Source organism: Phyllostomus discolor, chromosome 11, assembly GCF_004126475.2.
Source record: "Phyllostomus discolor isolate MPI-MPIP mPhyDis1 chromosome 11, mPhyDis1.pri.v3, whole genome shotgun sequence".
Classification (NCBI taxonomy): Eukaryota; Metazoa; Chordata; class Mammalia; order Chiroptera; family Phyllostomidae; genus Phyllostomus; species Phyllostomus discolor.
Genome location: NC_040913.2, coordinates 81655623 through 81670861, shown reverse-complemented (window position 1 = coordinate 81670861; position 15239 = coordinate 81655623).

Sequence of the window (15239 nt, the reverse complement as noted above, 5' to 3'; positions counted from 1 at the left end):
AGTTGAGAGCCTGAGAGAAAGACCTGAGCTGCAGATAGAAATCTGAGGGTCATTAATATTTTAAATGATAATTGAAGTTGTGCTTTGAATGATATTTTCAGAGATGGGGAGAGTAAAGAGGATCCAGAAAAGCAGATATGACATTGAGAACAATGATTTGAAAGGCTGGAGAAGAAAGACAACCTACAGAGGAGGATGAGAAGTTGAGCCTGGAAAGGTAAGAGAGAATTCAGATGTCAAAGCAGCAGAAAAGTTCAGGAAAGGAGCAGGCAATAGTGACGTGCTGCGGAGACATGGGCACACCACGGAGAGGTAATATAGGGTAATGAATCATCCCAAAACAACAATGTGCAATTCATACTTCCCCGTTTAAAGATAGATGTGCTTGAAAGACATGTGTACCTATGACTTTTGGGAGCAAGGGTTTTGAGTAATAAATATACAATTGATTGCATTTCAGAAAGTTCAGTCTTAAGGTTCCATGTACTCTTTGCTATGTTGCAATATCATGTGGTTCTTACTATGTAATGTGGGAAGACACTAGAACAGATGTGTTTCCATGAGCTGTCAGTTGGTGTGCTTATAGGGTGAAGAAAGCCTATTTCTATTTGATAGAAAACACTTATGCTATATTTATATGTGCTTTATCTAAATATATGCAAATGTGTGCACAGGTCTTTTATTTATACATAGCAGTAAAATGAATGACATCGATGGTGATTTAGCTATTGTGTTTAATACAATGTGATATTAATTTCCCGGATAAATTTGCAGGCCCTAATAATGAGGCATATTGCTCTGAATATTCGGTGTGGATGAGAAGTATTGGTTATATCTATTTCCTTAGGCATTTTTTTATCTTTCATGGAGAAAGGTAGTATTCCTTTCCTGCAAATAATAATGTATATTTTTATGAGTGTCAACTTCTATACTTTAAACTTCACTATAAGGAGGCAGTGTAAAATGCTTTATGCTTCTGACTTCTGGATTTTTACACAATTAGTGGCTGTTTTCTTCATGTATATTATTGGTTGAAATGATAATAGTGGGAAGAACACATTTTGCATATTTTTTTCTTATTGAGCATCAGAATAAATGCATTTTACTTTCCCCTATGAGATATGTCTTGGAAACAAAGAAAGAAGGCATACTTCTAAACCTTTTAGGACATGCATTAGAGGCAAGGTGTGTGAGGAAAACACGCAAAAGCGGACAGGACAGGAGAAGTTCTATTGTGCATGACAGCCTTGTGAAAGATATATGAGAAGAAACATAATGCGAAGCCATCAAAAAGCTTCAGAGAAATGGTTAAGAAAGTCTGATGTGACAGCATACCCAAAATGCCCCTTGCTATGGCCATGAGGTTGGTGATATTAGAGGTGGGACATATGGTCATTCTCATGACATGAGCCCCAAATATTTTCTTAGATACTGTAGGGGCCTCATACACAGCTGCTGAGCCAAAGCAAATGCTCTAGGCTGATCTCAGGAGTACCTCCGGCAAAGGAAATGTGCACAGGCTCTGAAGCATGAAAAGTTCTGGCACATTGAGAAACTGCATACGGCTCAGATGGAGTTGGTCTTATGAGTAGACCATTCGTTTTAAAAATTAAGCCTTGTAGGAAATGGGGGGCCCATTCTAGATTTAGAACAAAATGTTTCCTTAGATTTACACTGTAGAAAGAAGGTTCTCGTGGGGACCTGGAGGCACCAACTTTTAGGGGAAGGACAGAAGGAGATGGACCTACAAAGGTAAGCTGGGATGAGGAGGCAAACGAAATGTTGTGGAGACCAATGCAAGGGATTCAAATAAAAGATGCAGAGATGTTAAGTAGAAGCCACTGGATTTAGAGTCATTTCATTATTCTCTTTGCTTTTCCTCTGGGGAGTTTAAACAAGATTATAAGGGATTGAAGAGGGAACGGGTAAATAGGCAAATGGAGAAGGCAAGTTTACAAAATTATTTCTAAGAGCTTGGCTGGGAAGGGAAGTTGGACACAGAGAAATTGTAGGATTCAAATTTTTTCTACCTTTGGGGGAACAAAGAATTGGTTGTCTTTATATAGCATATATAACAATGGAGAGAAAGAGCTTGAAAATATGAGAGGAGAGTAAGCAAATTCTGGTTGAAAAACTGAAAAAAAAAACAACCCAGAACATAGGTGAAAGGTTTACTTACTCTCAGATAACAGGACAGAGATCTAGCTTTTTTCTGTCAGGGGAGGGGAGGAAGTTATAATGCGTACAGAGGTAGATGAATTTGTAAGTGGAGTTGAGGGGACGACTACTGAAACAGACAGGTGGTGGTTGGCCCAAACTGCAGAAATGCATTAGTAATGCTCAGGAAGCAATTTCCAATTTCTGAAGCAATGGTCAAGAGCTTACTGTTTCAATAAGATTAAAAAGCACCATTGAAGCCCATAATACGAATTGGACTAAAAGCAGATTTATGGACTAATGATGCTAGTATCTTCTAGACTCTTCCTTGCATTTTACTTATTTATTTTATGTAAGTTGGACAAGAAGATCATTTACAAAGTGCTATATTTACTTTCTTGATGATGAATCAATAAATAAAAATTAAAGATACATCCCTACAGCTCTTTTCTAATTTCTCCCACTTCAAAATTCTCTCTACTTATTCTTAATATTACCATTTCTCAAATTGTTGTCTTTTGCAATTACCTTGCAGCAACACATAACTAATTAATAATAATTAACACATAATTAAGGCCTTTCAAAAAGGACAAGATTGTCACATTTTGTGCATTTTTTTTTAAAGATTTTATTTATTTATTTTTAGAGAGGGAAGGGAGGGAGATGGAGATAGAGGCAGAGAGATACAGAGAAACATCAATGTGCGGTTGCTGGGGGTTATGGCCTGCAACCCAGGAATGTACCCTGGCTGGGAATCGAACCTGGGACACTACATTTTGTGCATTTTTAAAACCATGTACTGTATGTTATCTTATAGTAGCTGACAGTCTATAATAATCATGAAGTTCAAAAGAAAATCACCACTATAGCATGACATAATTAAAACAAAAAAAGAAGGAAGGTCAAGGAAAATACCTCGCATGGAAGTCACTCAGTAAATGTTCGCAGAATCCAAATATGTGTTGGAAGCCAGACCTAATGGAGACCCAGTCTCTGGCACGGGTGTATTCCGCTGTGACCGGGTTGTGTCTGATGCATCAGCAGTTGTGACGGAGGGCATTGCAGCTCAGTGAGATATTAGCAGGCCTTGGCAGGAGCAGCCTTGACATGGGCAGGGACCGGGAACCGTGGGGGCACCTTGGGGAGGCTCAATGGTGATCTTGTCAGAGGACATCAGAGGCCTAGCTCCTGACGCTGGCTCAGTAGACCCCCTTGGGTGCCACTGAGAGGGAATAGCAGACACTACACTATTACCAAAGAACTCCTCTAGGGAGACCAGTGAGATATCTCTATGGCATTCCCAGAGGCATCGGGGAGAAACTGAGGTGAAAGATGTAGGTTATCTAAAAAGCAGACGGAGAGAAATACTGTGCCAGAGTTGCTATTGAGATACTTGTTTTAATCCCCAGATGGGATGGCCAGGGAAATGAAGGTTTCATACTTATGGGTCTTCAATCCTCCTTTTCCCCCTCTACTCCTAAGTCCTTATCACTTTTTACTGCTGTCACTACTATTACTACCACTGCGGAAGTGATGGAAATAATAATGATTACAATACTTGACAGCAGCAACATTTTGTAGCGTACTTCTCTGCTATGTGCTAGTTTCATCTGAATCATCTCATTTCATTCTTAAAAATATAAACCCATACCATAGGTAAGACCCGGATTTTACAGGTTCAGAGTACTGTGAAATTGAAACGTAAAGAGATGCCTATCAATAGTCATATTCACATACCTGGTACGTGGAGCCAGGGCTCACCCAGCTAACTCTGCTCTCAGTACCAAAGTGTCTTTCTGCCTTTACCACAGAGGGGTCATCGGAACTCAGGGTGCTCCTTACTCCTGTGTGCGACAAACTTACATGGGACAGTGACAAGGAAAATCCCACGTGGCCAATAATTCTGTCGGAGACGCTTCACTTTTCTCGTCTCCACCCTTTTTGTTTTTGAATAGGTAAATTTGGTTAGCTTGCATAAATAGGACCATGTTGTATTGTGAGTTGATATCAAATGTGAAGTTATATATATTAGTTTGATTACAGCAGAAATTACAGTTGTACTGCTCTTGGATATTGGATGGTTAGTTATTTTGCATTGAATGTATCATTGCTCTTAAGCTATCTATATTTTAAGATTGTAAAACTTCCTTGTGAGTAAAATAACCCCAACTCTTTTATATTCATAGTTTTGGGTTTATTTATAATATGATTATAATATTATCATGAATATTAAAAAATAAGTTAAAGAAATCTTCCTACTTCCTCAATATACCTATTTTTTTCAGTTGATATAAAATTTTTATTGTGCAAAACTTTTCAGAACTTCTCCTTACAACAAGGTATAAGCCACTTATTGTGAGCACTATGAAACAAAGCCTGTCACTCATGCAAGAGTAAGGGATAGCAATATAGTTAGCAAAGGAAATCAAATATATCTTGATTTCACTTTAATTTAAAAATTATCCTTTTTGGGTATTACTATTGATTATATATTTCTAAATTTAATGGACAAGAATTACCTAAAATCATAGCTACATCATAGTGAATATCATCCTCTAGATTTCCATTTAATGAATGCACATTATAAACATGGTCATTCTCAACTGATCTCTTAAAGAAAATACAAATATTTTCTCTATTACTGAAACTTGACAACAGAAACAATAATACGATTTTTTTAGAAGCAGTTGGTCTCTGCTACAATAATCAAAATAGAGCTTTAGTCACTTCATAAAAGGAAATTGTTGAGATATCAAGGAGAGATTGGTTCAGCCAACAGATGCATCAAGTCAAAAATGACAGCATTGGTAAGAAAACGCAAATCTGTTTAGTAATAATATCCCATAAATTGATGGGAACTTAAGGCACTGATTTGCACCCCAAATCACAAGCACAAAGGCACACGGCAACAATCCCTACTAGGGAAGGTGCACAAAACCTCCCCTAAATGGTCCTGATGTCTCATCCAAGGACCATTCCTTCCCCGCGTGTGGAATATCCTCTGCCGATCATCTGTTTCAGTTCCATTTCCGGCTCAGCCACGGGGTCTCCCAGCTCCTGCATTTCTCCCTAACTCTGAGCCTGCAGCACGGTTGCTAACAGCAAGGAGAATGATAATAAAAACAAGGGCTTACACTTAGCTAGTGCTTACCAGGTGTCAGTTATTTTAAGCACTCAGAATTAATTAACTACTTTAGTTTTCACAACCCTCCCACCCCCAATTTACACATTAGCAAATTGAGCCAGAGTGAGGCGAAGAAACTTGCCCCGAGTTCATAGTTAATAACAGCGGACCTGGGCTCTGGGGCCCCCATCGCTGTGGGTATGCAGTCCTTCCTCTCAGGACCTTGCCTGGTCCTTTCTGGCTGAGCCTCGGCCCCTCACTCACCAGCTGTTCTCGCGATGACCTCCTACTGACCAGTGCCGCACGTGCGAAGTGCAAAGATTCACTTACTTCATAAACAGTTATGGGACTTTACTCCGTGCAAGGTATTGTGCTAGACAAATAAATGGGGGCCCGTTAAAAAGCTTAAAAGCAGGTTGGAGAGATAAGTAGTCGTGAAATGCTGCTTTAGGACCTTCGAAGAGGCACATATTGATTCCAGTTTGGCTTATGCAATATGTTGTAACAGTATTTTTTCCATAATAGAAGAAAGCACTGCTACCACTTGTTTGAAACATTGCATAGAAAATCTGTCATGGATGAGCTATTAGCAGTACTAAAACTGAATAATATTCGACTTACAGGTAGAGCAAGAAAAAGATGTAAATTGAAACACTGGAGGGAAAAAAATGAAAAACATAGTTTATCTATAGAGGATATAAGCATATTTTTAGCATGCAGGAAATCACTTCAGATAATTACATAAAATAATCCTATTTAGGAAACCATGATCAGTTCTATCATTTCTTTCCCTTATTTTATTGTATCACATAAACATATTTGTATCTGTTGAGATAGCTTCCCATTTTAATACTTCTGATTCATCCTTGGATAGGTCCTAACTCTGGGCTGCCCCACTGCCTGCATTAGACAGTTCTGGGGTGCATCTGGGCTTTTGTTTCTCTGTTTTGTTTAGAATGAAGGTTTTCCTACATTGATTTTATGGTCTCTCCCTGGCTTGGAAACAATGCTATGATTCCATGAGACAGTATGCACGAAAGTCCAAGTCATAATTGTGTTTTACTATGAACGTTGTTCCAAATATTTGCAGGAACACACAATGTCTGGAAATGAATTTTTGGAACAATTTGTTTTGTTCATCTTGACCATTCGATCCCTGACCTCATGGGTTGTTTAATAATTAGGAGATGTTTCCATTAGAGGCTTTTACTTTGGCACGGGGCTGGCTTTTGTTAACAGTCACTGGGCTATTCCACTATAACATGGACTGTAAAGGGCTCAGGACCTGAAAGAGGGAAGGTTTTCAATGCGTATTTGTGAATGAATGCACCAGTGGGTGGGTGGAACGATGCGGTGTGGTAACACAGGGGTGAATACACCTGCCAGCTGCATGCACCAATCTCCCACGCCTTTGGATTTCTTTACAGTGTGAGAGCATATGTTTACATAATTAAATGGTACCAACCATATTAATATTTTACTCAGTTTTATAGGCTTTTAAAATGTACAGAACCAGACTCCATGCATACAAATACTTTTATATCTATCCACTGTTAATGCAGTTTTGAGCTCTTCTGTTGTTTTTTTTTTTTTGCTACAACGAACAAATGTGCAAACATTTTTCTAGGGGCTTGTGTTGGAGAATGTTAGTGCTCACACATGTCTATGATCTCTGCTTTGCAGCTACACACCAATTCTGCATTTTCAGGCTTCCCTGCAATTAGGTGGGGCCCTGTGACCACATTTTATTGTCCTGTAAGCAGAAGTGGTGTGCAACATTTCCTGGCTTATTCCCAAGAATCTCCCCATGCCCATCCCTTTTCCTTAGCTAGAAACACCTGAAATGTGGCATTGGCTAATCCGTCAACCATGGCGAGGGGTCACATATCAGAGATTGAAAGGCTGCAGGGCCCCGTCGTCGTGTGGCAGCAGCAGGGTGAGTCTGGTGCCAGTGATAACTTGGAAGGCAGATCACCTACCCACTGAGCTTGCAGCTCGAGAGGGAAAAGTTTGAAAAGGTGTTGAGAGTGTGTAACTCACTAAAATTAGCTGCCTTTGGCAAGGTCTCAGAAGAAATATGAGGGGAGCTATCCAGGAATAGAAACAGTCCAGAAATTCGGGGCACCAAAAAGATAGCAATGTCGGCTGCTTTTAGGACCCGTAAAGGAAGAGATAAAAATTGTAGGAAGCTTCATGGGACAAAGGGTTAGTAAAAAAATTTAAGTTTCATAAAGTCAGTCAGACTTGTGGAAAAATTCAGGTACACAGTGCTCTCCAACCCAAGCCGTCTGTCTCTGTGTCATCCAGTAATCACCCGTTACTTTAACAAAGGAGACACTGAGAAGGAAGCAGAGAAAGTCCATCTGAGAATTTTATCTAGGAAAAAAATTAGGGTGTGGTCACCAACCTCTGAAACTGAATGAAGCAAATACGCCTATTGGCATCTGAGGGAATTCCACTGCCAAAGATTGTACTTTTAATATTGGATGCTCCAACTGCAAAACAGCTTTTGAACTCTTGTTATGAATTGAATTGTGTCATCTTCAAGAGGTATGTGTTGAAACTCTAGCCCCCTGTACCTCATCATATGACGATAGTTGGAGATGGGGGCCTTTGAGGAGGGGGTGGAGGGGAGGCTAGTTGGTGGGTCTGAGCCCAGTCTGTCTGGAGGTCTCATACGAGGAGGACATGCGGACACGCAGAGACGTGAGGGAGGCACACACTCAGAGGGGGCCATGCGCAGACAGTGAGGAGAAGTCAAGGGCAGGCATGCAGAATGGTTCTTCCTTCATGTTCCTCAGAGAAAACCAAACGTCCCAATGCCTTGGTCTCAGACTCGTAGTCTCCAGAACCGTGACAAAGCAAATGTTGTTTTTAGGCTACCAGTTTGTGATATTGTGTTGTGGCAGCCCTAGAAAACTAGCACAGCTCCCAAACTAACTTCAGCAGGAAGTGGCTCACCAAAGTGTTCCAGCTGCTGATAAGAGCCTACACCCCAATACCTGTGTCTGATGGGGCCAAGAGGGAGGAGAAACATGGAATAAACTTACAGAGCATGGAGGCAAGACCCCTCGGGACCAGGGGGTTCCTCACAGTAATATGAGGCTCTAATCAAGAAACACCATCTGCTCCCACAATTAGATGCCTGTGTGATATGTCAGGTTTTTTTTTTTTTTTCATAATTGCTAGAGGTCAGTGGGTGTTGAGTTGTCTCTAGTTCTTCCCTTTTTTCATGGGCCTGATTTCTCATGGTTATCTTGTACCTCTGGCACATTTGCATACAGCAATTTTGAAGAAAGTTGACTGAATTTAACTCCTAGGTGGCTGGACAATGAGAAGCCGCATCTGGAGAAGGCTGCTCTTAAGTTATGTATTCTAGACACTGAACTGGACAAAGTGTCTGGATGGGTCAGTCTTCCTTGGAAATAGGGTGATGTATTTTATGTGTGGTAATAAGGGAGTCAAGAGATGTTTGGTGGCTGAAAGGCGTCATTGTGACAGAGATCGCTAGTGCTCATCAGTATCCATGTTGTTTTTTCCTTTCTCTCCACAAAACCAGACTTCATTACGCAGTATCCCCTAAACTAGGTCAGGATGTGCAACTGAGTTTAGGTCATGAGAACGGTATAAAAGTCTGATATATATCAGTTCTAGGTCTATTCCATAAAATCTATTCCACATATATTTTCTTGCCTGTCTCTTGACTGGTTCAGGGTAATCCAATAGATGACTTAAGACTCTAGAATTCAGAAGAGCCACCAGATGGATTGTGTGGTACAGAGCTCTCACCATACTACCCCATATCGATATGTGATGTGAGCAAGAAATAAAGCTTTGCTGAGATTTGGGATTTGAGGAGCATTATTTATGTTGACCGATACAGAAATATGCTTGAGTAGACTCGCTGGATCATAGGCTGTGTATATTTTCAAGTTTACTAGAAAATGCCATTTCCCCCAATATTGTTGAACCAATTTATAGTTTCATGGGTACACTACAAAATTATCCTAGTAGCTCCATATTCTCCACAACACTTTCTATTGTCAGATTTTAAATTTTTTGCCAATATAGTGGCATAAAATAGTATCTGCTAAGAATTTAATTTGAATTTTCCTAAGTACTAATGAGGATGATTATATGTTTACTTACTCTTTGGCATATGTACGGGCAGCATATATACGGGCATTCTATATACATACAGGATGGCTTCCTGTTGGCATGCCTTTCTTCAGTACCCACGTCAGTTATTACTTAGTCCACTGCTTAACATATGCAGATTGCAGGAAATTTGGAAAAAATCACTTATAATCCCACCAGTAAAGGTAGAAACTTTTAATAATTGCTATATTTTTATTTAGTGAACACCTGTGAGAAAACGGAAGTATATCATAGATTTTTTCCTTCCTTTTTTTAAAGATTTTATTTATTAATTGTTTTAGAGAGAGGGGAGGGAAAGGGAAGTACAAAGAGAGGGAGAGAAACATCAGGGTGTGGTTACCTCTCGCACACCCCCAGCTGGGGACCTAGCCCACAACCCAGGCATGTGCCCTGACTGGGAACCAAACCAGTGACCCTTTGGTTAGCAGGCCCACATTCAATCCACTGAGCCACACCAGCCAGAACATGTTTTTTTCTTTTTAGCCAGAAGGGACTCTAAAGAAAAATGTACTCACATCTTTTGACTTTGTCTTTATGGTTATGCTCTTCACATGTGTTGTTTTACTTAATGGCTTTACAAAAAAACAGTATGTGATAACGTTGCTTTAACATTTATAATAGGAACTCATTATTTTATGGAGCCTGAAGAGATAAAACACTAATCACAAGATCACTAATCAGTGAGGGGAGAAGCCAACACTATAACTGATTTCCAGTTTGGTTCTCTTTCTGAGACATCCCATGTTAAAATATTTGAGGGAACTGGCTGGCGTAGCTCAGTGGATTGGGTACGGGCTGTGAACCAAGGTGTCGCAGGTTCGATTCCCAGTCAGGGCACATGCCTGGGTTGTAGGCCATGGCCCCCAGCAACCACACATTGATGTTTCTCTCTCTCTTTCTCCCTCCCTTCCCTCTCTAAAAATAAATAAATTTTAAAAAACCTTAAAAAAAAGTCTTCTTAAAAAATTGAGGGAGTACAAAAGATAAACACATTTTTCTGTACCTGAAATCCTAACATAAATGTTGAGATCTTGTCCTGATTTCCAGTTTTGTTCTCTTTCTATGACACCCCACATTAAAAGTTTTGAGGGAATAAAAATATAAACACATTTTTCTGTACCCAAAATCCTAAGGTAAAGGTTGAGAGCTTGTCAAATCCTAACCATAAACAGAGAACAGGATCATGGCAGCTGGGTATGTACCTTAGAACAGGTCATCGCGTCTGCTCTGTCTGCTATTGATGATGTCATAGAATCTATTTGCTCAGAGTCTCACTGCTTCTTCACACTGGGTGACTTCAAGTGCACTGACTGTCAATAAATATTATTGATTAATTTAAATTACATCATTACAAAGATCACATTGTTAGTGGTCCTAACATTCATATCACTCAGCCAATTTTGCCTTACGAGTTCAATGCCTTCTGTTACATAGCAGTGAAGTTTGATTGGCATATAATAATGGATAATCTTTTTTTTAATTCAGTGCTATGTTAAATATAGGCAGAAGTGAAAAAAGTTTAACTTTTCAGTCCCTTAGGTAAGTTCATCAACATTTATAAAATATATTTAGGAAATGTATTTTTTGTGAAATTAGTTTTCGATTATAAAGATAGAAAATTCACATTTAGCTCCCAGCGCAGCAGAAGAAGAAGGTGGAAATTTGAGCTTAAAATATTATCATGTGAAGTAGAACAATATAGTAAGAGAGAATTATAGAAGTGATTTTGTACCATAAGCTACAACTTACTATATACTGAGACTGCTTCTAAAATGGATTACTGGGAGAAAATCCATAAAGATGTTTCATTGTCTCCAGTGTTCAGGCCTCTGATAAACATGCGTTTACCCATGTGTGCTTTCCAAATCAAAACAAAAATACTTCATGACAGATACATTTACTCCTTAATCTCTAGATCCTAGAAGTTCACACGCCCCACCATGTTCTTAAGAAATGGCATCCTTTGCACACACGAGTTTCCAGGTGCATCCTCTTTGACAAGGAAGAGGGGCTGCAGCCTGGATTACAGACACACTCTGAGGCGCACCAGTGAGACGAGCCGAATCTCGAAGCGCACTAAGACGGAGCTGACTGCGTTTATAGCAGGGAAAGTTTAATAGTAAAAAGGAAAGAAGCTAAGGACCCCACGTTTGGGAAGAAACGGCTCCTGCCTAAAAGCTATTGCCAATCACATGACATTTTATTTGTAATTTAGGACAAAAAAATAGATATTTCTGGGGTTTTTAGGAAACCTCTTGTCATGCCGACACATGGCATCGTTCAGCTTGCAGCTTACAGGGAATGGACTCTCCGTTCGGCATCAAGAGTGGCTCAGTTTAGGTAACAACATTGTCACACGTTATTAGGCTTAAAAAAACTCACACACGGGCTCCCTAACTTGGTCCTCCCAGCAGCCACAAATGGGTAGGGTACGAAGTGAACCCAGGCGGGATCATCACGCTGCACAGGCTTCCGTGTTGCTACAGCTGGTGAAGCAGTTTGCGACCACTGGCTGGAAACATAGTTTATCATGAAAGACAGATGATTCCAAAGCTCCAGCCCCGTAAGCCCCGACTGTGCCTTCCTCTGTTTTTTTCTTTTCCCTTTCAAAGCAATTCAATGACAGTTTTAAACACTGCAGTATTGTACCTATTTATTTACTTATTTATATTCATTTTTAGCTGTTAGATCTAACCAATGAATTCAGTCAAGTTGCCAGAGGCAAAGTTAACATACAACAATTTGTAGCATTTCTATACGCTACCAACACATTTTTCTATTCTGCCATCTAGACTGGAGGTATCCCTTTTTAATTTATCACTATTTTTTTAGGTTTTATTCTAAGTTATTGGAGAACTCTGAAAAACATATGTAATAAGAATCTTAACAGTGACCAACAACTCGAAATTCTCTTCTTAGAGAAAACTGTCAAAGTTTTAAAGGTCCATGACAATACCACATGTTGATGATAATAGGGAACTCGTTGCCAACAGATATTAGTAAAATTTAAGGTTGCAAACACTTTGGACCCTATTCCATGCTTTAAAATAAGAATGAATTAAAAAACATTAAAATATTATTATTATTATTATTGTTATTTAGGTATGGCATATTTTTTGGAATTCAGTGTTATATATAAGCAAGCACTTTGTTAAGGTACATCATAAGAGATTACTTATTAAATTTAATTCTATTCATTTAATCATTATTTTTGATTTATTTTTTATTGAATTTGTTGACATTGATAAAATTATATAGGTTTCAGGTGTACAGTTCTACAATCCATCATCTGTATATTGTATTATGTGTCCATCATCCCAAGTCAAGTCTTCCGTCACAAGAGAGTCCTGGTCACCCTCTTCTACCTCCCCTTCCTCCCCTTCCCTCTGGCCATCACCGTGCTGTTGTCTGCGTCCATGAGTCTTTCTTTTTCCCTTTGTTTCATCCCTTCACCCTTCTCATCCAGCCCCAAGCCCCTCCACTCTGACAGCTGGCAGTCTGTTCTCTGTATCCATGAGTCTGTTTGTATTTTATTAGTTTATTTTGTTTGTTAGATTCCACATTGAAGTGAAGTCATGTGGTACTTGTTTTTCTCTGACTGGCTTATTTCACTTATAATACTTTCCAGATTATCCATGCTGTCACAAGAGGTAAGATTCCCTTTTTTTTTATGTCTAATAGTATTCTATTGTGTAAATGGCCTGCAGTTTTTTTACCCATTCATCTACCGATGGGCACTTGGGCTACTTCCAAATCTTGGCGATTGTAAATGACACTGCATGAACATAGGAGTGTATATACTCTTTTGAATTAATGTTTCAGGTTTCTTTGGATATATTCCCAGAAGTGGACTTGCTGGGTCATAAGGCAGTTCTATTTAATTTTTTGAGGTGGCTCCCTATTGCTTTCCACAGTGGCTGCACCCTGAATTCCTATCAGCGGTGCATGAGGGTTACCCTTTCTCCATGTCCTTGCCAGTACTTGCTGTTTGTTGGTGTATTGATGACAGTCATTCTGACTGGAATAAGGTAATATCTCACTGTGACTTTAATTTGCATTTCTCTGATGCTTAGTGATGTTGAGCATCCTTTCATATGTCTGTAGGCCATATGTACATCCTCTTTGTTTAGGTCATTGCCCATTTTTAATTGGAGTGTTTGGTTTTTTGGTGTTGACTTTTGTAAGTTCCTTGTAAATTTTGGATGCTAAGCCCTTATCAGATGTATCATTGGCACATATGTCCTTCCATTCCATGGGTTGTCTTTTTATTTTGTCGATGACTTCCTCTGCTGTGCAAAAACTTTGTCATTTGATGTAGTCCCATTTGTTTATTTTTTTCTTTTGTTTCCCTTGTCCTAGGCAATACACCAGAAAAAAATATTGCTATAGCAAATGTGCAAGATTTTACTACCTATGTTTTCTTCTAGGATTTTTATGGTTTCTAGTCTAACATTTATATCTTTAATCCATTTTTAGTTTATTCATGTGAATGGTATACGCAGGTGGTCTAGTTTCATTTTTGGCATGTATCTGTTTAATTTTCCCAACACCATTTCTTAAATAAAACACCTTTATCCCATTATATGTGCTTGCTTCCTCTGTCATGTATTAATTGACTATAAAGTTGTGGGTTTATTTCTGAGCTCTCAATTCTGTTCCATTGATCTATATGTCTATTTTTATGTGCCATACTGTTTTGATTACTATGGCCTTGTCCTTTAATCATTATTTTTATTTTATTTAGTGTAGACAAGGGAATAAAAGGGGAAGAGATTTCACATTAGTTCCCTAAAACAGAGTTTCAAACAACAATGGTATGCTAGTAAACAGACCATAAAATAATAATGTTCCATTTTATGGTATTATTTTGGTTATTCTCAGAATAGGGAAATTTTAAAAGTAGAAGTTAACTGAAAGCAGGTGGCTTATTTTAGAATTTAATCACATTATTTTCTTCTAGATTCTTAGACTTTCTTTTTCACTCCAAATGTACTTCATTCAAGGCCAATATTCCTTTCAGTTTTTTCTGGCTATTCAAAATGTTCTTTTAGAATCTGTTACTGTTTTACTCATCCCCCTCCATATCTGTGGCTGTGTCTCTCATATTTCTCCACTTCTTGTTAGAAAGGTGCCAGTAGAGCACATTGAAACACTGACAGTTTTTGGAGGCTTTATTGTTCTTGGTATTATGTTGGTTTCTCCTTCTGTGTGTGTAGGTGGTTGGGCGTAGCAATTTTAGGTTCTTCTATTGCAATATTTTCAGAAAAGTCACTTCTCTAAGCTCAAAAGCTTAGTTTAAAAAATTGGTATTAGGCCTGTTTACAGATATTCATTTTGCTAAAAAAAAATGAGCTCTTGAACTTAAACAAACCAACTCACACTGTCCACATGAATAATAAAGCCAGAGGCTTTCCTTTTTTCTAATTCTAAGATCGTTGATTTGAGGATGAAGGTGGAGATTTAGAAGATTCTTCAGACTTTGGTATGTGGTGTATGGTGAAAATTATTAGGGCTCTCTATTTCTGACCACATAAAGCTTTAGGTATATTGATAATCATTTTTGATGGAAAAGCGCAGTGAGGATCAAAGCACCTTGGCTGAAGATGTTTGACAACATTTCCTCCCCGTGTATTTTTTACAGTGTGTGCTCTTTGACATGTGCTGGTGTGCTTCTATTTCATGTGAATGACTACTTTGTTACAACGTTAGTTGCTGTACATTTCTTGTGAGCCTGAATGCGAGTTTTGATCAGGCTATTTTCTTTTGTAGATTTGTTATGTTTCTATTTCTTATATTGCAT